At 33.8% G+C, this 23255-nt stretch overlaps 1 long non-coding RNA gene across 1 annotated transcript; it reads left to right on the forward strand.

Annotated features, from left to right (window-relative positions):
• The first annotated feature begins 3594 nt into the window (after positions 1 to 3594).
• Positions 3595 to 17507, forward strand: LOC104853351. Its single transcript, XR_777764.1, has 3 exons — positions 3595 to 3660; positions 6330 to 6474; positions 17378 to 17507. It is a non-coding gene; the product is annotated as an uncharacterized LOC104853351 (long non-coding RNA).
• Positions 17508 to 23255: the final 5748 nt, after the last annotated feature.

The raw sequence follows: 23255 nt of genomic DNA on the forward strand, positions 1-23255 counted from the left end.
ATCTGCTGGGTCAGTATATCAGAAATATTATAAGAAGTTAGTATGAAAATGACAATAAAATAATATATTAGGATAAAACAACAAATAAAACTAGGCAAATGTAGGAAGCAGACTGGAAACTCAGTAAAATCCCAGACATCCTATGTAATCTTTTGATATTTTTCCCTTAGAAAAATAGTATGAATTATTGTGTCTATTTCGTTGTGAATGCAAACGCATTCTTGTAAAATGCTCAGTAATCTGAACAGTTTTCAATTTACTAATGATGTTGAAAACGAAATCATTCAATATTTCCCCAAAAATTCTATTGCTTCCATGTAGATATGTTTGAAGTAGTTTTATAGTTATAGTTATAGTTAGAATGGAAGTGATATTTATGATTAGTGTTGTTCTAAAGGTATATTGTTACCAAATTTAAGTAATTTGGAGCATGTGTACCAACAGGTATATATCATGTGTTTACCAAGCTTGAGGCCTGGGATTAAATTCCCAGCATCAGCCTCCATAAAAAATAATAATTACTCAACCATAAAGAATGAGAAAATAGATTAATTTATAGGAAAATGGATACATATTGAAGATATACTCCCAAGTGAAATAAATAAGGCACCTATGTGTAAATAGTGAATAGTTTCTCTGGTGTGAATAATCTGCAGTAATACAGAAGATCCTAATAAGATTACTGACATTGAGAAATAGGAAGAAAGGAGCTAAAGGTGTAGGGAAGGTGGGATGGGTAGGGGAAGGGTAATAAGGGAAAAGAAAAAAATGTGAGAAAATGAAATGATGGAAATAAAGTGTTTGTAGATGGGGAGGGGAGGAGGGGGTGAAGGGAGGGCAGGGACAAGGGGAAAAAATGAGAACCAAGACCTGTCATGTAGAGGTACAAGATCCCAACAATGAATGTAACTGTACTGTATCCCTAGAATGTACCAATAAACTCAATTATAGCTGAAAAAAATAATAATAATTAAGCTTAGGGATTGTGTCTAGAAATTTAACTATGAGTACTGAATGTGTTTATGATTCGAGTGTCAGATTTTTCTTAGAAAAATTGTTTGAATTATGTTTAACATATAGTTATCTCTTTTCATGAAATCTACAGCCTGCCTTAAATGGTGATGATCTAAGAAGAGCTATGCATTTCTTTCTACAAATGATTACAATTTCTTTTTCTTGCTTGCTTTTCTTCCTTCCTCTCTTCCTTTCTTTCTTTCTTTCTTTCTTTCTTTCTTTCTTTCTTTCTTTCTTTCTTTTTCTTTCTTTCTTTTCTTCTTTTCTTCTCCCTCCTTCTCCTCCTCCCTCTCTCCTCCTTCTCCCTCTCTCCTCTCCCCCCCTTCCTTTCCTCTTTTTTCTTTCTTGCCAGTACCAGGAAAGGAATTCATTGCACTTCAGAGGCAGGCTTGATGTCACCTGAGCTATATGCCTGGCACACAGTGGTTTAATTTCTCTTTGAGGAAACATATTGGGAATTCTTAAATCCGTGAGTCTAGGTTTTATGCATGAACAAACCAATTCATTTCTAGAAATGGCAGACTAAATGGTCTTCAACTAGCCCTCCAGCTAAGCATCTAGTAAAGATGAGATTTCCAAAATATGGAAAGATAAGTAGTCAAGTGATTCATGTGTCTCCAATTTTACCTCTCATACAAAAAGTGAAAGTTGCACTAAAGGAGTTTTGGGATTGAGCATGTATGAAACAATCTTATGGAACAAGAAAAATACAAGAAAAATGAAACTCAGGAGTCTGTGCAAAGGAGAGAGTGTGCCCTGAAAAATCGCAGAACTGGGCAAGTGTATTCCCAGAGGGCTATGCTTTAACTCTGATGATAAATAGATTCAATTTTAAATCAACTCAACTGAATTAGGAAAATCAACTGGATTAAGCAAATAATTAACAAAAGCAAACTTTGTCTAGAAATCAAGATTATGCAGAATCCTATGCTTTCTGAAGAAAGTATTCTATACACCCCAACCAGAAATCACAACTACCTTAGACATACAAGAATACAAATCTGAGCAAAACAGAAGAGTGCAAGGGAAGCAATTTTAGGAAACAGAGCCACAAAATATCTAAATAATAGAGTCATCTGACCTGGACTTGATTAATATGTTTAATAGTGTAAGAGACAAAAGTAAAAATGAATTTACAATGAGGATAGGAAATAATAAAAACAAACAGAATTAAAATTTCAGAGAAAAATGCATATCTGAATTTTAAAACTTAGTTGATAGAAGTAACTATAGATTCTACTACAAAAAGCGAGAATCAGTGAAGTGTCACGGTTAGGGAAAATATCACAACTAAAACACAAGTAGGTAAAAAAGATGAAAATATGTGAAAGAGCTGAAGCCATGCCAAACACTGAGAACAGATCACATGCATGCGTAAAGTTGAGTTCTGAAAAAGGGTATAGGAGAGCAATTAATATTGAAAGATCCAATAGTAAAATTTTTCCATAACCAATGGAAGAAACAATACATGGATTCAGATAATCTTAACACACAAACAGGAGAAATACAACAAAAGCCATGAAGCAACAACATAGTAAAACTTGTAAAGACCAAACTAAAAGCAGTCAGAAAAAAAGGCACCGTACTTGCAAATAGACAAATAAGCATAAGATCTGTTTCAGAACTAAAATAATGAATGAACTCAGAAGACAACACAAGTACTGAAATAAAATAACTGCTTACCTAGACTTACATACATCTCATAGCATGTAGAGAAAGAATGAAAGGGAATTGAAGGTATTCTATGCACACTAAAATCAATAATTTATTTCCATCATGCTTGGTATTTCCAACAGGATGTTTGTCAAAAAATAAAGGGTTAGTAAGAGACTTTGTAGACAACAGAATTATTGAAAGGCATGGAGATGTGGGTAAATAAAAGTGTAGGTTGATATAGGAATAATAATAATATGTTGAGAAGTTTAAATTTTATACACATAAAAACACTAACAACACAAAAATCAAGAGCTAAGGAATAGCACTCTTTGATACTTGTCATCTTGGAAGTATGAAAATATTAACATAATTTAGTCATTAATAAATCAAGACTGATTTGTGGCATAGTCACTACAGAGTAAGAAAATAATTTATAACTAACAAGTAAAAGATAAAAATGAAATATAAGCATGTACTTAATTCAGGCCCCATTGATAATGTGTGAAATAGTTCTATCTTCATTCATAATAAATATTGAACATTAAGGTGCACTTTTGTGTCTGTTTTCAGCTTTGTCTCTCAATTCATCTTTGTTTATACTCTTTAGTTTGGTAACAGGGATTGAACTCAGGCCCTTGTGCTTGTGAGGCAGGCGCCGGAACCACTGAGGTAAATCCCCTGCCCACTCTCTCATTTTGTCTTAAAACAAATGTGTTTCAAATTCTTCTAAATTTGCTGATTATTTTTTTCAATTATTACCAGCCATCTCTTTAGTTGCTTTCATAATAGTTTTGATGAAACTTAATGTTATTGTATGTTTTCTCTTTTAGGAAGTTTATTTGTTACTTAATTAATCTGACTTTTGCCACAATGTTCTGAATGATCGTGACTAAATTCAGCCTATTCTTGATGTTAGACTTAACAAGAAGTGCAAGTACATGTGTGGTACAAACCATCAGGAAAAAAGTCTCTTTAGGTATTATTGTGCAGGTAAGAAAAGAGTTTTTGTGTTCTGACATAAGAAAATCACTTTTTAAATAAATGTTAACATTCATATTTTACATATTTTGAAATTTTTAGCAATTAGCTTTAATAGTGTCAAAGAATAAAACAAAAATTATAGTCTGTGAAAATTTCAAAGTCATATACTTAATTTTAAATGAACAGATTGTTTCTCCTTTTGGACATAATTATTTAGTGATTTTTCTATCTTCTATACTAAGTCATTTTCATTCTTCAAAAATATGCTCACAATCTATAATTATATTCTAAATATTCTCAACACAAATGATAGATAAATGCTAGAACTGATGGATATCTCTTACCTTGATTTGAAAACTGAACATTATATGTATGTATTGAAATGCCATACTGCACCTCAGAAACATGTTCAACTATGTGTCAATTAAAAATAAACATAGTTGTATTCTTACAGAGGAAAACTTTTCACATTTTTATATTTTTTTCATTTGTCATATTTTTGCAAAAGCTATTCCACATTTTGTGACAATAAATGCCCAAAAAACTAATTTTGGTATAGATTTATATTTTCTTTATAATAACATTTATGAAGATGATCTATCTATCTATCTATCCATCTATCTATCTATCTATCTATCTATTTAATTTGTTTTTCTTTTGGTACCGGGGATTGAACTTGGGTCCTTACACTTGCAATGGAGGCTGAGACACCACTGAGCTAAATCCCAGGCCCTGATCTCTATATATTTAATATTAACAATTGTTTACCTCTTTGTTTAGCCCATTATGACCCTGCCTAATCATGGTGACAGTTGATGTTATTATATATAAGTATAGGTGTAGCTCAACTTTTTATTAGCAGAAATTACTACTTTATAATGCCTTAGTGTGATTGGAGTGCTTAGTCAATTTCAATAATAACAATCATAATTTTTACCAAAGTGTGTAATAGAGGTTTTGTTATCTCAGAAAACCACAAAAAGTAGATTGGTTTAAACTAGAGACATCTTCAAAAGAACTTTGTTACTTTTCACTAATCTGGGAAGACAGCACCTAGAGTTGAAATCAGTATCCAGAAACTTAATACGAAAAATAAATTATTAATAGGCACTTCACGTTGCCTTGAACAATTGGAGAATAATTGCTCTAAAACAACTCAGCTAATGAACAAGAAAATAAAACTTAAGCCTTCCAAATATGTAAGTCTCAATTCTTTTTAAATATAGGCTGTCACATGTACGAATTAACTTCTAAAAGAATCATCATAAACAAAGCAATTCTGTGATTTATATTGCAAAAGCTTTTTATATAATAGTAGGAAAAATTCAATTATTCTATATATTTGTTTTATATTCTGTTCAGTGGTCATATTTTCAAATAAATATTGTATTCCTTTGTTAGCCATAATGGGAGAATCTCACATAATCAGTGTTCTATAAAATAATTGTTTTAATTTTCTGAAAAACAACTTAAAAACTGTCAAGGTTCATATAGTAGATGATCTTATATACCACTTTGGTCTTATATTACTTCTTTACTTTGTGCTTTCTTAAATCAATTTCCATCTTTTCTCATTATAATAAATCTTTTTTGTGCTATGCTAAGACATCTTCATTTAATTCTTAGTTGTTCTGTATTATTTTACTCTAATCACAGAATATTCTAAATCATTTCCTTTATTTCCATCTCCTTCCCCTACAAATCATAATTTTGATCTCTGGTCATAATTCATATCACACTAATTACCATAGCCATCTTATTTAACATCTTTATTTTTCTATTCATTGAGGTTTTGTCACATTTATGCATGCTCGAGTAGCAATAAATCATTTCTGTATTCTTGGCCTTATTCTTTTTCACTTAATGTCTCTCACCAGATTAGAACTCCTCATACTCCTTTTTATATTTGTTTTTTTTTCTGAAGTATTTATACCTATTATTTTCTTTATGGGACAGTGGAGTACTGTCAGTTTTACATCGAAAGTAGGCTACTTACTAATCATATGACTTTTCTTATTTCTGTTCTTCAAAATATTTCGAAACATCCATTTCAATCAATATCTGAGCGAAGTGAATTTATTTCTAACTGATAAAAGTAATTATATGTATTTACAGGGTTTGTTCTGATGTTTTGATGCATATATCAATTTTCTAATGATCAAGTCAAGGTAATTGAAATCCATAACTTCAAATATACATCATTTTTTGTGATAAAAATGTTCAGCACCTCCCTTCTACAGCTTTTGAAATGTACATTATTTTTAACTATTATCACCCTAGTGTACAACAGAAAACCAAATTTAATTCTTCTAATCTAAATCCAACAAAATATCGACTAACCAACCCTTCGTCACTTCTCCCAACCACTGATAACCACCATTTTACTTTCTGTTTATGAGATCAAGTTCTTTAAAATTCAAAGTACAAAATATATTCCAATGTATACACTGATTCTAAGAGCTTGGACTCTAAATTATTCATGTCAACAAAACAGAACTAAAACTGTACATATTAAACCTCTCCATCATTTTTCAGTGTACTTGATCTCTATCCCATTTTTTATGTGTTGGAGAGTCAATTCATTTCTTTTTGTATTTTTGCTTGTTTATTTGTTTGTTTTAGTACTGTGGACTGAACGCTGAACTACATTCTGAAGTCTTTTGCATTTTTTTTTTCAGATAGTCTTGCTAAAAAGCCCAGGCTGGACAAAACTTGAGATCCTTCTGTGGCAATCTCCCAAAGGACAGCGATTTCAGGCATGCACCACCAGATATCCTTTTTCCAGCATCCTTATCCTACTACCTGGCCAGAATCTGAAAAAAAGTAAGCAATATGACTCCAATAATAGCCACTTTAATCACTGTTATGAAAAGTAAAATCTATGACTTTGGCAACTCCATTCCTTTCTGATATATTCTATTCTTTCTGATGTATTCTACTTCAGAATGACCTTAAGCCGATCTAGGTCCTACATTATCATATTTGTAATTTTTGTTTTCTTTTGCAGATGAGCTTTTTTACTCCAGCAATGTGCTGGAGGTTCTAGGAGGTTACATATCCTTATTCTTACTTTCATTGGATTGCTCTCTTGCCTTTTGAGATACTTCCCAGTCTTGAGCCATAAATTTCCCCAAACTTAAAAAACACTCCACTTTTGTGTATTCTTACTTCACTCATCACAGAGGACTTTCTCTAAATTATTGACTTTCTTTGACTTTTGTATTTTGTCAGGGGTTCATGAAAATAATACATCCATTTCCACTTTGATTTCTTTTCCTTGCCATGATGCAAGCTCTTCCTTGACTTTCAGGTCATCCTTCCCCTTTTTTTTTTTTTTTTCTGTGCAGTTCAGCTGAGTCTATCAAATACTGGCTTCTTGCTACCATTATAAATCAATTAATTTAAATATATTTATTCAATTAATTTAATATTTTTATTTTAGTTTTTCTCCTAAGATTTTCTACTTAGAACACACTGTTAAACATAAATACTTAAAATTTCCTTCTTTGGTGACTTATTTTTCTTTCCAAGTGAAGGCAGACATGTGACAATTTCAATATTTCATGAATTTTGTTATGGTCATCATGAGCCTCAAATTAGAATATAAACACTCATCCAAATGTAGCTGTCATAGTTAAGTATAGTAAAACTTCTGGCATCTTCACAGAGAGTCAATTATGATTACAAGTTTGAGAAAAATTATTTGATTTTTAAAAATGAAATGTTCACACTATCAACTATATAAATTATTTAAAGACAGAGATGAGACTTTGAAAAAATTTTATGGTTACATTCATATATTTTGGTCTAAGTACAACCAGTAAATGGAAGCTGCACCCATTTTTCTCTATCATTATTGATAGATGCTGTTATGAAGTACTGACTCAGAAAGTCTCAAAATAATTCTATAAATTAAGTATTCTCATTACTTTTGAGCAAAAAAAAAGATTCCTAGGTTTCAGTACATAATTTTCTAATTGAAAGATCATAAAAATAAAATAGTCACGAGTTTTAGAAATGTTGATAAGTGGATAATTAAAGATTCACAGTATTTTATTATAAAAATGACCATTAATAGTAATTTTTCATCCATTCTTTACTTAGTGAATTCACTTCTTGAATAAAGACGAATGTTTACATAGATAAGTGATAGGAAACAGGGACATGGACTCTCTTTAGACAGAAAGTGGATCTGGGACTGCAGGAGTTCAGAGGGAGGGGAGGGAAAAGGGAAGTAAAAAAGATGCGATCTGTACATGCACCAACTTCCTACGAAGGATATAGTTACTGTGCAGTGCAAACTTACACTGATGAAAAGGAGAAAAATGGAAAAAATTCTCACAATGTAGGAAAAAATAAAAGACAGATACTACATCTATTAGAGAATAATAAAAAGTTAAGAGAACAGCAAACAAACCAAGCATGATAGCACAAGTCTGAATCTCAGCACTTTGGGTGGCAGAGGCAGGAGATTTGCAAGTTTGAGTCATACCTTGGCAATGACTTAGTGACTTAGGGCGATCGTGTCTCAATTTAAAAGTGCTGTGGATGTAGCTCAGTGTAGAGGTCATGGATTCAATTCCTAGTACCATGAAAAAAAAAGAGACCCAACAAACTACAATTGTCTGGTAAAACAAATTAGGATATGTATATATATATATATTAGAGAGAGAGAGACAGAAAGAGACAGAGAGACAGAGAGAATAAAGAATAAAATAACTTTTCAAACAATGGACAAAACCACAGAAAATAATCTTGAACCTTTGAATTAAATTGAAAATAAAGCTGGCTACAACATTTAATGATAACATGGTTTCCACTTTTGTTAAATATATATATATATACATTTTGTCATGATTACATTATTATCTATACATAGAAACCATACATGTAAACATAACATACAAACATCAGAATGTTAGGACTGTTCCATTATGTTGGTGGAAATTGGTGACCTTTTCTTTCTTCTTTATATTTTTCTTTATTTTTTCTCAATAGATATATATTTTGTAACCAGTAGCAATTCATTTTAGCTTATATATAAAACTTTCACATCCTATTAGATACTCTTAGAATATTAACTATGTCCTATTCATCTTTGAGTCACTAAAATAAAAGCTGAAACCATCTACAGTGAACGGCTTCTTTCTACATTATCATAACCGGGCAGGCAGTACCATTAGGCTGTCTTCACCAATGTTATTTTACTATTCTATTGTCTTCATCAACCTCAGTTTACTATTCCAGGAAATTCTTACCCAAGTTTCAAGTAACTTTATGTTCATTTAGAAGCTTCCTGGAAAAACAATTTAAATACATTAGACCAACTTTTCGATGGACAGTATCATATGATTATTTATTCTTCAAGACTCTTTGAAAATCTTCACCTCAAAACCCTCCATTACTATGTCCACCACTATAAATTACTATATCGTAATTCTTTTTCAACTCTCTGTAAAACATTTTCTAAAATATCACCAAAATCCTAACGCTACCATCTCTTTTCCAAGAAAGTAGGAATATATCAACAAGTCAGTGCTCTTATTTGTCAGGTTAGAATAATCTTGATTTTGTCTTATCACCAGACTCCTTTTAAAAGTCAACATTGATCCAAATATGAGTATCACAGGGCCTTCTCCATAATAGATACTCAACAAGTATACATACATTTGGCTCTGTAGAGCCTAAAGTTGTGGATTTGTGGATTCAACCAATGACAGAAAATATCTGGAAAAAGAGTTAGGTTGTTGCTGGCTTATGCTGTTTACTTAGGCTTAACATGGTTGTGTGTGCTTGTATTGAACATCCAGATATTCTTCTTTGTCATTATGCCCTAAACAATACAGTATAACAATCAGTTACATAGCATATGCACTATATTAAGTTTATGTTTAGTTTCATACTTTTATTCATTACTTTAATTAGTAAACCAAATTACTGTACAGTTAAAAGTAACCCGGAGGTGATTGAAAGTCTATTAGGGATGTATGTGTTATATATAAATATTAACCCATTCTGTTAAAGGGACTTGAGAAGAATTTGGGTATCTGCAAGGGATCCTAAAGCTAATCCCTGCAGATGCATTAGATCAAAACTAAAATTCAATAAATTTACTTAAAAATTAAGTAAATGATTAAATTCATCGGTCTACTTTCCTTTTGTTACTTGTCTTTAGTTTAACTATATAATAATATTTTTAATATCCAAATTGTATTTGCAATTAGAAATTATTACATGGGTATAATAGTTGGGGTTCTCCACAAAAAAATAATGAACAGAATGTATTATATTTATCAGAGGGGATTTATTTTAGTTGTTGACATGAGTTGAGTCCAGATAACCCCGCAAAGGCTGCCTATAGACTGAAGAGCCCCCAGTGTAGCAGCTAATCATTGCAGGAGGCTGGAAGCATTAAAACAAGAGAGATCAGGTGAAGTGAGTGAAGGGAGGACAGGGATATGGGGAAAAAACTACAACCAAGATATATCATGTAAAGGTACAAGGTCCCAGTGATAAATGTAACTGTATCATTTACTGTGAATGTACCAATAAAATTAATGAAAGCAAAAAAACAAGACAGATCACTGATACAGCTCCAGTCAGAGGCAGAAGACCCTGAAGTTCCCAAATAAGTCTGCTGTTTCAATTCTGCTTCCAAAGTCTCAGAAGCTGGAATCTCTTGTCTGTGGGTGGCAGCCTCAGCAGCAGCAGCAGCAGCAGCAGTACCACCACCAACAAACCTCACTGCACCTCAACAAGAGCTGAGAACTTCACATAAATTCTGTTTTGTGTTCCATCTGGTCCTCTAGCCCACTGGATGATGCTACTCATATTCCAGGCCAGTCCCATCCTCCAACCTCCCCCTGCTGCACACCTTAATTCACAGACACACATCTCGTCTCTGAAATAACCTTTCCAGACACAATGCACAAATGACAATGCCATTTTTCCTCAGCATCATTCAGTCTAGTCCAATGTAAAACCCAGATAATCTCTCACAGAGGTCTTCCAGGCCAATGCATTTATTATCTGTGACAACAGATTTATTTGCATATGTTGCTGATTAAAATAATAGTAATTAATATTTATGGAGTACTGAGTCTGATAGGCATGGTGCAATGTCGTCTAATCTTTACAGTAATCCTATAAGATTCTATTATGAGTCTTATTTCACAAAGGAGCAGATATAGGGTTACAGTACTTAGCCTTAAAAAAGCATAAAACCAAACAAACACAAAACAACACAAAGTGAACAAGAGTACTGGAGATGTAACTTTTGTTTTCTGGCCCTGTAGTCCATAGAATAATGACCCTTAGAGGTGTGCATCTTCTAACCCTCAGATCAGTAGCTATGTCAGTTTGTATGCCAAAAGAGACTTCGCAGGTATGAATAAATTAATTGATATGAGGAGATGATTTTGGATTATCCATCAGGCTTAGTATAATCATAAAGGTCCTTATAGAGAAGAGGGAGACATAGATGACAGTCAGAAAAACAGAATATGAGGATGGACTCAGAGGCCAGAATGATGACACTGATGAGGGTGGAAGACCCTATGAGCCAAGGAGTGCAGGAGTGTTCCAGGAGGCAAGAGGAAAGAGAGAGGTTCTCTCCTAGAGTGTCCAGAAGGAATGCAGCCATACCTGTACCTCCATCTTGGATTTGGAACACAAAATAAAATTTTGGTGTTTTGTCACTGTTTGTGGTCATTCATAGCTACAGAAATACAAAACTAAGGAGGATTCAGTTGTCTATTCAACCAACAGTTTGTACTCTGAGAATATGAGGGAGGCAGAGACAATGGGAAGGAAGACTAAAAGGAACTTTCAACAGGAAGAAACAGCAAAACTGCTAGAAACTGAAGAATAACCCTTGCCTTAATATGTTAAGGCACATTTTTTGAGTCTGTATAAATGATATCATCTGTAATCATCTGACAAAAGTTTGAGGATTATCTCCCAGGTTGAACATTTTTAATATTAGATGATTAACACGAGTCAGTGCCAAAGATATTCAAGTCAAAGTTATGTCTTGATCCTGAAGATGAATATTGGATTTAAAAAAAGAGAGTTAAAGTTTAAAATAATAATATTGAGCCATAGCTCTCAGCACAGGTCTGTAATTCCAGCATTTTGAGAGACTCGGGGCCCAGCCTGTGAAATTTAGTGACATAACAAGATCCTGTCTCACAAAAGGCTCAGAATGTATCTCAATGTGAAGGCCCTGGGCTCAATCCACCTAGCAAAATAATTTTTTAAAATTTTACTCCTGGAATTTTAATCTTGTTCTATGGCAAGAGATATACTTCCCAAATAATGTGGTAAATGCCAGGTTTAATGAAGTATTCCAGAGTTTCTAATTTGAGTTAAAAAAAAATTCACTCTGATGCATAAATTCTATTATGCTTGTTAAGAACATAAGCTTATTGCTTTATAAATATGGGCCATATATCAAGAACACTTATTCTGAGTATGACTGTGCTATACAGATGTGTTTCCTATTTAAACTTTTAAAGATATATTTAGGAGTATGAGCAGAAAAAATTAAATCAGATACTCAAAGTATGGCGTGGTTGAAAATTCACTCTTCTTTATAAATCCTTAGGTGAATATACCTTGTCTTCCTGTGATCTTTGATTATATTGGATATTAATTTAGAAACTCTTTTAGCTATTTCAAAGAGTAATATCCTTTCGTATAATAATATGAAAATACTGTGCTTTCCAAAGTTTTGCCCAGTTTATTTTTCTTCTATGAAACAGTATTTAATGACCTTGTTAAGGCTGGCACTGCTCCCAAAATGTCTCTGTTTTGCACTGTGCTTCACTCTTTCATTCCACCACTAACTACTCTCATTTGCTTTCAATTTGAGAGTCAAATTCCCTCCTTTTTCAGAGTTTTGTTCTTAACTTTCCAATTACTTTGCTAATAGTAATATGTGATTATTTCCAGCTTAATTTTTATTTCAATCTCAGTTATGAATTACTCTTTTTTATTTAGTTGGAGATTACTTGAACACTTATTAGTTAATGGTTGAAATCACTTTGTATCCATTATTTTAGATTTTAGGTGTTTGCTTGACAATGTTGACTTTAACCCAATTTTGGCAACATTTATTGAAAACCTAGTCAAAAAGAAAACACTGCTAAGTTCTGCAGCAGATGTAAAAGGATGAGAAAAATACAGTTTGTCCCAAGGAATACACTGCCTGATGAAGCAGAAGGGCATGTACTTAAATAGCTTTTTAAAAAGACTGAAAAGATTACTTCTAGAATGTATGCAAATGACAAAACTGTGGCAGATAATTTCCTTGAATCTCACAGCCAGTTTCACTGAAATCAGATCTCTTGGTCCTTTATATATCTCTTGGTTACTATTAGGTCTAATAGCTTCATTTCTTTGTGGAATGTCAGAGGCTAAGCAAAGAATAAAAATATTTTAGATCTTTCTGTAACATTTTGGTTTTCTTCATATATGTCACTAAATCTCTTGTAACTGTGCATTTCCCTTTATTTTTTAAGAAGCCATGCTTATATTACCTTGTAAAGATCCTTATAATGATGCACTTTTGAATTAGCTACTGCTCTATGTGAATACTGAATACACTAGAATTTCTTAAATAAGAAAAAAAGGCTCCAAGAATCTGTGCTCATTCAGTATTAGTCTTAGTGAACTGTGTAAATAGCAACTATATTTTAGGTTAACATAATTTTGTATTTTCATATGGCTTATATTAACATTATTGCCTTTGCTTTTTGAAAGATATTCATAGATTCTAACACTGTATAAATGTGAATTTAAATAAGAAAATCCTTGAATTCATTAAAACATTTCTAGTCCTACTTGATTTTTTTTCTTTTTCTTTTTTTTTTGGTACCAGGGGTCGAACTTGAGTCCTTTCACTTGCAAGGCAGGTGGTGGAACCACTGAGCCAAATCCCCAGCACCCTACTTGCTTTTTTTAATCACTTATTTCCTTCATCAAGAGTTCCAAAAGGGTTAATCTGAATGAGAGCTGCTCATCTTGCTACCTAAAACCTCCTTACTTTATTCTTGCTAGTAGAAAAATCTCATAATATATCATAGAGCTTATACTGGATTACTCTTCTATCACTGAAAACAATTCCTGTTTAATATTATCTGCTCTTGAGTGCCGATGTGTGTGTATTCAAATTAAACAGAGCATTGAGGTAAGAAAAACCTTATTACTTTTAGAAAATTTGTATTAACCTCACCCTTAAATACAAAAGTTAGTCTTTCTGTTCTTTCTTTTATGGCTATCAACTTCATCACCAAACTAAACTAAAGAAAATTACATGAGCAGTAAATAAGCAACATTTTTTTTTTTTTTTTTTTTGTACCAGGGATCAAACTCGGGTCCTTGAGCTTCTGAGGTAGGCAGCAGAACCACTGAGCTAAATCCCTGGCTCTAAGCAATGTATTAATTTTAATATTATTGAAAAATAACCAAAATAAATATGGGAGAAAGATATTAAAATTTTTAGATTTTTTTTTTGTGGCGGTTATTCAAGTCCCTTAAAATATTTTTGAAATTTTAAATTCTTTTAGATCTTGGAACTACATGAAAAAGATTGAAATCAGACCAATAGAATGGAAGGTGCCGTTGTCACCTTCTTTCTCCTCAGTTTCCTGTGTTTCCAAGAAGAATGGGCAACTACTTACAAAATTTAACCCAAAACTTTGGCTTAGACAATGAAATGATATAATTCTTCCTTGCTCTTTCTCCCAGTTTGTGAAAAGAAAAAGATTCGTTCCACTCATAAAAGTCTGAGGATTCCTACTGTTCTATTTTCACATAAGTCAGACAAAAGCCATCAGTCAATAAATATTTATCGAACACACGTCAAATGGTAAACACCTTGTCCCTAGATATCAGTGTGGTTTAGATTGTAACAGTTGTGGAGGTACTTACTTGCCTGTATAAGAATTGGGATTCAAAGAAGGCAAGAAACGCAACACTGCTACTGCAACACTGTAGAAATATCCATTTACATCTATGATTGCACTTGGATTTAATATATCTGATGATATCTTGATAAAAAGAGTTTGAACTCTTCAAATTGGAGGGAAGTTGAATAAAAACAGACGCGATTCACTATCATAGTCCCAGCAGATGTCAAATTGCCCTGGGGGAGGGGCTTGACCTTCAAACGTCAGAGAAATAACCCTTTATGATGTTGCCAGAATCTTCAGCTTCCCTCCCCCACAGTAGATTTTCAATTCTGTGAAACAGTAAGATCCAGTTTTGTGTGCACTCTTCCTACCTTCTCAAATATTTCTCTTCTGGAGTTCACTCAAACTATTCTCTTATAGTTTATTTTGATCTCTCGATTTGACCTTTGATTTATCTTACTACTTCCACTTTCTCTCACCTGGATCCATTGTCTAATTTATAATCACTAAGTTATAAATACCTTGAACTCTCTAACTACCTCTTAAGAAAAACTGAAACTCTCTAAAATTCAAATTTTATAATACTCAACACTTATGATAAGACAGATGTATAAATAAAAAAATGTAGATGAATATCCTCACTAGTGTCAACTTAATATATGATGAATGGTTTTAAACGATAGTAAGCCTACATAGATCAGCAGTCTTTTAATTTTCTTATATTCCACAAAAGCATTTACATCTTCAGACTTTCTGAATATCACTTCTCATTCTCCATTTCCTCAAAATGGCTTTTCAGAAAGGAAATTCCATATACTTCTATACAATTCTCTCACAACAAGATCTCTCCTCATCACAAAACTTGTCTCAAATTTTCAGTGCAAAGGAAAATGCTAATTTCAAATTTCCCTTCAATAGGCCTTGAAGCAATTGGCACCTTAATTGCTTCACTTACTGTCTTTGAACCTAGTATAATTAAGAATTTCTTACATCACGCACCCCCCTCAAAAAAATCCATATGTAACCAGGGTTGTCAATAAACTTGGCTTGGATTGCTAAAAAAGTACATAATTGGGCAGGACTTGGCAATAGGTAGTTTATTTGAGGGTGAATAGAAGAAAAAATGAGGAAGTAGAAAAAATGAAATTGGAAGACAAAAACATTGCCAGAAATTGTATTAAGCAGGATTCCCTCATGGGCAAATGCTATTCTCTAGGAAACTTCTGAGAAACTGCATACCACTTGCCCCGGACAGTGTCAGTTATTGGATACAATATGTGCCTGTGGCTTTAGGTAAACTCAGAAAGTAGGGATATAAGGTGGGGCATCCTGAGAGCCTTCTAAATAGCTCACTATTACTTCTGCTTACTGGCTCTTTCTGCTGTCTCTTTTGTTACATTTTCCTTTAAAAATTGGAGTGGACAAGGTCCACTTGTTATACTTCTATTTTCTCTTTTTCATGTTCTCATTGTTTAATCTCATCAAACCTCAAGGCTTTATGTATAATTGAACTTTTCTCAACTCCAGTTCATTTATTTATTTATTTTTGTATTGCTGTTTAAACTCGGGACCTTGCTCTTGCAAAACAGGAGGCAGAACCTTTGAGCTAAATCCCAGACCCTCAACTCCAATTTTGTATTTAAAATATCTACGCAACATGACAACTCTGCTTTGTTTGCTTCTAAACAAATGTACTCAAAATACCCCACAGAAATCCTCTAACATTCCATCTTTCTCATCTTAGTAAGTGGATATATCATTTCCCAAGTTGCCCAGACCTATTACATTCTTCCTCATGGCATATGCCTGGCTCACATTACTTCATTTAGAACTTTTGATACCAACGTAATGAAAAAACTTCCCAAGTATCTGCAAATCTTAATTGTGTTCTTTTCTTCATTTTGCTAATCACCACCTAACAGGTAAAGGTCTGCTGCTAATTGTTAAGGACTATGGATTCTTGAGGGTTTGTTTTTATTTACTGCCAAATCAGCCCCAGTAAGAAGATTGGTATTTGTTGAGAACTCTACTTATAGCTGCTAAATGAAACTATATTGCTGATAAAAAATAAAAAAGAATAAAACAAATTATGAGTTAGTTCAAGCGGAGATAAATCAGTAACAAAGTTGGACAGTAGGAAAACTGGCAAAAGATCAAATTAAGAAAGGCACTTGGGCAGCATATATATGACTAGTGAAAAATCCTATTGACTTTAAAGAATGGTAATACTTTGAAACTCATATTATTTATGTTATAAATGGCATGACCCTTATAATTTTTCAGTTAGATACTCACTCAAGCCTTTTATTTTTAAATTAGCTATATGAGAACCGTTGCTTTATTAGTCCCTTTCCCAGTGCTTGACAAAATACACAACACCCACAACTTAAGAGGAAAGGTTTATTTGGCTTGTGGTTCCAGTGGGCACAGTCCCATTGGCAGTTTCTAAGTCAGAAATAGCACAGTGGGAGGGTCTAGTGAACAGAGTGGCTCATTCAATAGAAGCCAGGAACCAGAGAGAGAGAGGAAGAGTCAAAGACAAGAATACATGCCTTCAAGTCATACCCTCAGTGACTTTTCTCTTCAGCATTACTAACACATTGAGCTATGAGTTCACCAATGGATTAAGCCACAGATGAATTTTTATGTGTTGTATCTAGATGTTCCCACAAACATTTATGTACTCATAGGCAAAGCTTTGAAACATGATTGAATCATGGGCACACTGTAGCTAAATGTGATGTGAGGTAGGGTCTGGTCAGAAGAAGTGGATACTGAAGGTGTGACATTGAAGGATGTGTCTTCTTCCCCAGCTCCTCCCATCTCTGCTTCCCAGCTACCGTGACAAGAACAAGTGTCTTTGAAGCATGCTGCCTTCATCATTCTGCTTTTGCTGAGATCTGGCCAACAACGGCAACAACAAAAGACTGAGACTTCTGAAACTATGAGACAAAATAAACCTTTACTTCTTTAAGATATGAGTTTTGGATATTGTATCTCAGTGACAAAAAAAATGACGGAAAGATGAGTGTTATATCCCCATGATCTAATCACCTTCCCAAAGTCCCACTTTGAACAGATAAAACACTAGGGGAACATTTTAGAATTAAACCAAAACAATCCTCCTCTGGCCCCCAAAATGTTCATGTTCTTTTCACGTAAAATATATTTTGTCCATCTCTAAGAGTTGCCAAAGTCTTAACAGTCCCAGTATTGCTGAAAAGTCCAAGTCCAAAGTCTCCTCTGAGACCTAAGGCAAACTCTTAGCTGTTAAAGCCTATAAAAATAAAAAAAGAATGTTAAATGGTTCCAATATACAGTGTAAACATTCCCTTCCCCAAAAGGAGGACTAGAGGGATAGAAAGGAATTAAAACAAAGCTAGGCTGAAAACCAGTAAGGCAAAGATTAAATCTTGCAGCCCCATGTCCAGTTCACAGAGCAGGGTGTAATGATAATGGCGAGATGTGAGCTCCGTAGGGTCTGGGCAATCTCTCTGCTTTGTCTTTGCCAAGTGAAGTCCACATAGACCCTTTTGTGGGCTGGATTTGCTCATTTCTGCAACTTTCTTGGCAGATGGTACATGTTGCTGACATTTTTAAAACTCCAGTGTAGAATTGGCCTCATTTTAGTTTTTGTCTGTTTGTTTTTAGTGATATTATAAATTAAATCCAGTTTCTTCTCATTGAAATACATCTTCGGTCTATTGTTATTATTATTATTATTGTTATTATGGTTTATTTTGAGACAGGTCTCACTAAGTAACTTGCCCAGGTAGGTCTCGAACTTGTTACCCTTTGTATCAGTCTACCAGAGTGAAAGATTACATTTTTGCATTACTATACCTGGATTAGTTTCACACTTAAAACTTTGTGCATTGCCCTCTAAGGGCATATAGCCCACTCTCATGCTTGAAAGACTCCATGATTCCACAACTCTTGCATTTGTACAGATAATTCCAAAGTCTGCTACAAACTCCAGCAGGAGCAGGGCTCAGTTCTCTTTTCACAGAAATGCCTTTCAAAAGAGTTTACCTTTTTAAACCTTGAGCCTAGATTTATGGAATCTAAGATGACTGATTACAAGGCATCTTCCCTATTTACCTAGAGCAAAGTACCTGCCTTCATTCTAATGATTAATCTTCATGCCAACCAAACTCTCCTTGACCTTAACGTTACTCAGCATTTCTTTCTGGACAGCCTGCAAAATTTTCACATCTTTTGGCTCTGCTTTTTTTGCTCATCATTTTCACTGTAGTGCCCATACCACTGCTTACTTTGAACTTTGCTCCACCAGATCCATTAGTTTGCCACCTTTAAATTTATCCTCAGACAAAGTCTAAGTATATTGGCAAAATATGGATAAGTACTTTGCCAGAATGTAACATCAGTGGCCCCTAGTCCAAACTCCTCATTGCTAACTGAAAGCCATTGTGAATTTGGCCTTTATCATTTGCCTTTACTATTACTATTCTAGTTTTCTGAGCACTCACAATATCTCCTTGTAATATTATCTGGCTTCTCTAGTCAATATCTCCAAATCTTTTCAAACTCCTGTAGCAAAACAGTTCCAAAAGCTTCAGAACCACGTGGTTGGGTGAACCACCGCAATGACACAACTCTCAGTACCAATTTCCTGTATTTCCTGTAACATTAGGCAGAATATCTGGTACTCACAACTTAAAGGAAGTTGTTTATTTCGGAGGCTTCAGTTCGTAGTTGACTGGCTGAAGGCAGAATGGAATGTTAGAAGGTGATGGGAGAGGAAAGCTCAACCTATGGCAGTAGGGAAGTAGATAGAGAGAGACAAGATAAGAACAAGAATAAATTCTTCCAGGTCAAGTCCTCCGGGACCCACCTCCAATCTGCATTAATCCACTAGTGAGTATAGTATTTCCATGATTCAATTACTTTCCAAAAGCCTCATCTTTGAACGTATGAGACTTTCATAGCACATTTTAGTTCAAAATCATAATAGTTGCTGGACATTAAGCATTCATCTTTCTGGTGAAAGAGCTGGTATGAAGAAGTTCTAGACAAGTGGAAGCAGGTTCCTGGTCATCCAGAAATGAAGTGATTTAATAGTTGTCATTGGAAGCAGTCCCTTTGGTAGATTTGTGATGCACTTTTGGAAGGTATTTCTGGAAGTTTAGCCTAATGCCTGTTCCTTTACCTCTTCCAATAACTCTGTACACTATTATAACTATGAAACTATTTGTGATTATATTAGCTACAATAGTTTCTTTTGTCTACATCTGAAAACCTTGCATGATGCAAAGGTACACCTACAAATGAACATAACAAAGAACAAGCATTCTCAGAGCATCAATCAGAATCTTTATGTTATTGGTACTGTTCTGTATAATATGGGCCTCCAGAAATATAATGACTACTGTGATGATTGGAATACAATTCCTGCTTCTGAATGTTCTTCAATTCAATTGTCAGGAGATGGGCGGTTGGAATACCATGCCTAGGATTGTTCTGTGGCTGTATAGTTTTGACACTTCAGCACTTCTAAAAACACGAAGACATTTTTTGACTATTTAATTATGTTAGAGACTGAATTTGCTATTATAAACAATGTCGCAATTTGGAACCATGATGGTTTCACAAAATTGTGAAGTCTGAGTTCTTAAAGGGCACTAAGTATCCTTACCGCAGGTCTTATTTGATAAGACTACATCTGCATTTCTCATTTTAACTATAGCACACATTACAATGCCTGGTGACCATAGATAGTTCAGCATCATAATTATTTATTGAGCATATCAATGAAGGAACAAAGATAAAAATTATTTGAGAAGCACTTATGTTTGAAAACAAAATATTGGTAAAATAATTTACTTGAAACCATAAATAAAATATTTCGGATTTCATGAATGACAAATGAAGTTTCAATGACAATTATTTCTTACATATTTCCATCAAAATGAATAGAAATCATTAATATCATAAACTGTGACCCTGAAAGTGTTGTCAATTTTATTGAGTAGTACAGAACGATTATTTTATCTTTACAATTGATCAAATACATGTGAAGTAAATGTGATTGTGCAGTCACCCACACAGATTATGCTTACTGTCAGGCATCATTGCAGTTGCCTTGGTTCAGTTTCAGCTTTTTTGTGTGTGGGGAAATATAGAGAACATAGCTTGTAACAATATTTGTTCAGTCACAATGACTCCTGTAGGGCTGGCCCTGTCTATCTGCCTACAACATATCTAATTAAGTTACCTATCTACAATAGTCCTGCAAAACATGGAAGTAAAAATCACTTGAGAATTGTAGTGAAATGCCCAGTTTAAGAAAAGCAGCTACAGATATCACAAATATTCAAAGCATTAACTGCCAGGAATAATCCTTAATCCTTTGCTTCCTTGAACTTTCATCAGTATTCTACTCTTTATTCAAAAACAGTGTACCATCGATTTCATGAAATTCACTTTTCCCCATGGGCTCAGAGAGGCTCTAGGGACTAAGTTTGGGTATGTGTACATTCAGTGGGCCATATAAAGTCTGCTCTGTCAAGTATTTCACTCCTCACAACGTGGCTCCTGTTATCAGTGTACTGACCACATTAGACAAAGAAGAGAGACTAATGAGGTTGCACTTTGGATTCAGAAGAACTAGTGTCTAACACTGGCTCCATTAATTAATAGCTATGTAATCTTGGGAAAATTTAAAATCTTCTCTACTCTCTGTTTCCTTATCTACAAATTATTGGTAATAAAAAATTATACTATGAGATATCAGGAGGATAAAATGAGATTAAAAACTAAATAACATTTGCTAGTAATTATCATTTATTAATCAAGAGTTTATTTAGAAATATAAACAAAGTGGAATGTATAAACAATTATAAAAAGTTATAGACCACAATTATATCTTTATTTCATCTTTGCAAACCCCAGTGTTTTATTTCATTAACTTTTTATACAGTTGTTAAGTTTCCCCATTGCTTGGTATCTAGTAGGTTTTCAATAAATATTTAATGACTGACCAAACAAGCATATGCATAACCTTCGTAAAATTTCTGATGAAATTTATCTTATTATTGCTGTAAATGCAAGTGCCTTTGAAACAAATTTATTGAGATGTCAGTTAAAGAATACAGTGGCTATTTATTTGATTTTTCTTTTTTTTCCAACTTTTTTTTTAAACGTGAATAGGATTTCTACATGATTACAAGCACTGCAATTATGATTTAGGATCAAAATTCAATCTTAGATAGAAATCGAATTTCCAAATGGATCCACAGCTGTACCCCTTGCCTTAACCACCTGTTAAGTGACTGGTGGGAACGGAGGTCCTTCTATTTCTCACTTATCATATCCCTTGGTTTCTTGGCACTTAACACACTTCATCACCTTTTCCTTCTTGGAATAGCTTTTTTGCTTGGCTCTTGGGACTATATATACTTTTGGCCTTGCCCTTTTCTGCTCTCTTCATCTGCCATGCTTCTCTTCTGGCTCCATTTCTCTGCCACTCACTCAATGCTTGGTTGTTACAGGTCTTTGCCATTAATGTATTCTGCAGACTCTTGTAAAGTACTTTCATCCAAGCATGGTTGTAAATGTCATGCTGATCCACAAAACCCTCAAATGTATGTTTTCTCATACCCAGATTTACATGATTATCTTCTATTTAATACTCAGTATTTCATCTTTAAAATGACTATGATAGAGTTCTTGATTTGTTTCCTCCTTCCATAACCCACAGCTCAGATAATGACCACCTTTGACACTCCTGAAAAGTACAAAAATCAAGGACATGGTGTACAATCTGCAGATGTATTCTACCACATGTTCCAGACTGACTTGCAGTGAGTATTCTTCAAATTGATGTTTTTCTATGAGATGTATGTCCTCAAATTACGAGAGGCAGAAGTGAGACAGAGGCCATCTTCCTGAGTCTTTGTCTTAATTTTCTTTCATTTACTAGCAAAGTTAGAAAAATTAAGAGTGTTTTGTTTTCTTCTCTTGCTTCCTACTCCCCCCACCCCTTTTTTCTTCCTTTCTTTTGCAGTAGTAGCATTCCAGGGAACATTTTTTGGCTTTATGGACATGGAAAGGTCACACATGGTGAATTATGACAAATGACATCTTGATTCTAACTTTGATTTCCATATTTCAGAAACTCACTCTTCAATAACTCCAAAGAATTTTTTAAGCTTCTAATTTCCTGCATCAGATTCCTTCATGCTTAAAATAGTTAGAACTCACTTTAATTTTCTGCACTGACCAAACTTTTAACTGGCATTTTTGCTTTCACTCTTGTCCCTTAAATTCATTTCTGTCCATGATAGAAAGAACAAGCCATCTCATGACTCCACTCAGCAGGTTCAGTTACCACCTATCTCATTTAAAATTAACCCAATATTTTTAGTTATAGCCACAAAAACCATTTGAGATCTGTTCAGTGGCTCATTTTCCCATCACATCTTCTACACCTTTCTTGTTCACATCAATTCAACTACTTTATTTGTTATTCTCTAATATTCCAAGCTTCTTTGGTCTCATATACACTTTTTTTCTTTTTTTCTTTTTATTGAGGTTATTGGTACAATCTAGGTATACAATACAATTACATTCATCATTGGGATTCTGTACCTTTACATAATAGGTCTTGATTCTCATTTTTTCCCTTGTCCCTGCCCTCCCTCCACCCCCTCCTCCCCTCCCCATTTACAA

Source organism: Fukomys damarensis, unplaced genomic scaffold (genome assembly GCF_012274545.1).
Source record: "Fukomys damarensis isolate Sample0158 unplaced genomic scaffold, DMR_v1.0_HiC HiC_scaffold_5, whole genome shotgun sequence".
NCBI lineage: Eukaryota > Metazoa > Chordata > Mammalia > Rodentia > Bathyergidae > Fukomys > Fukomys damarensis.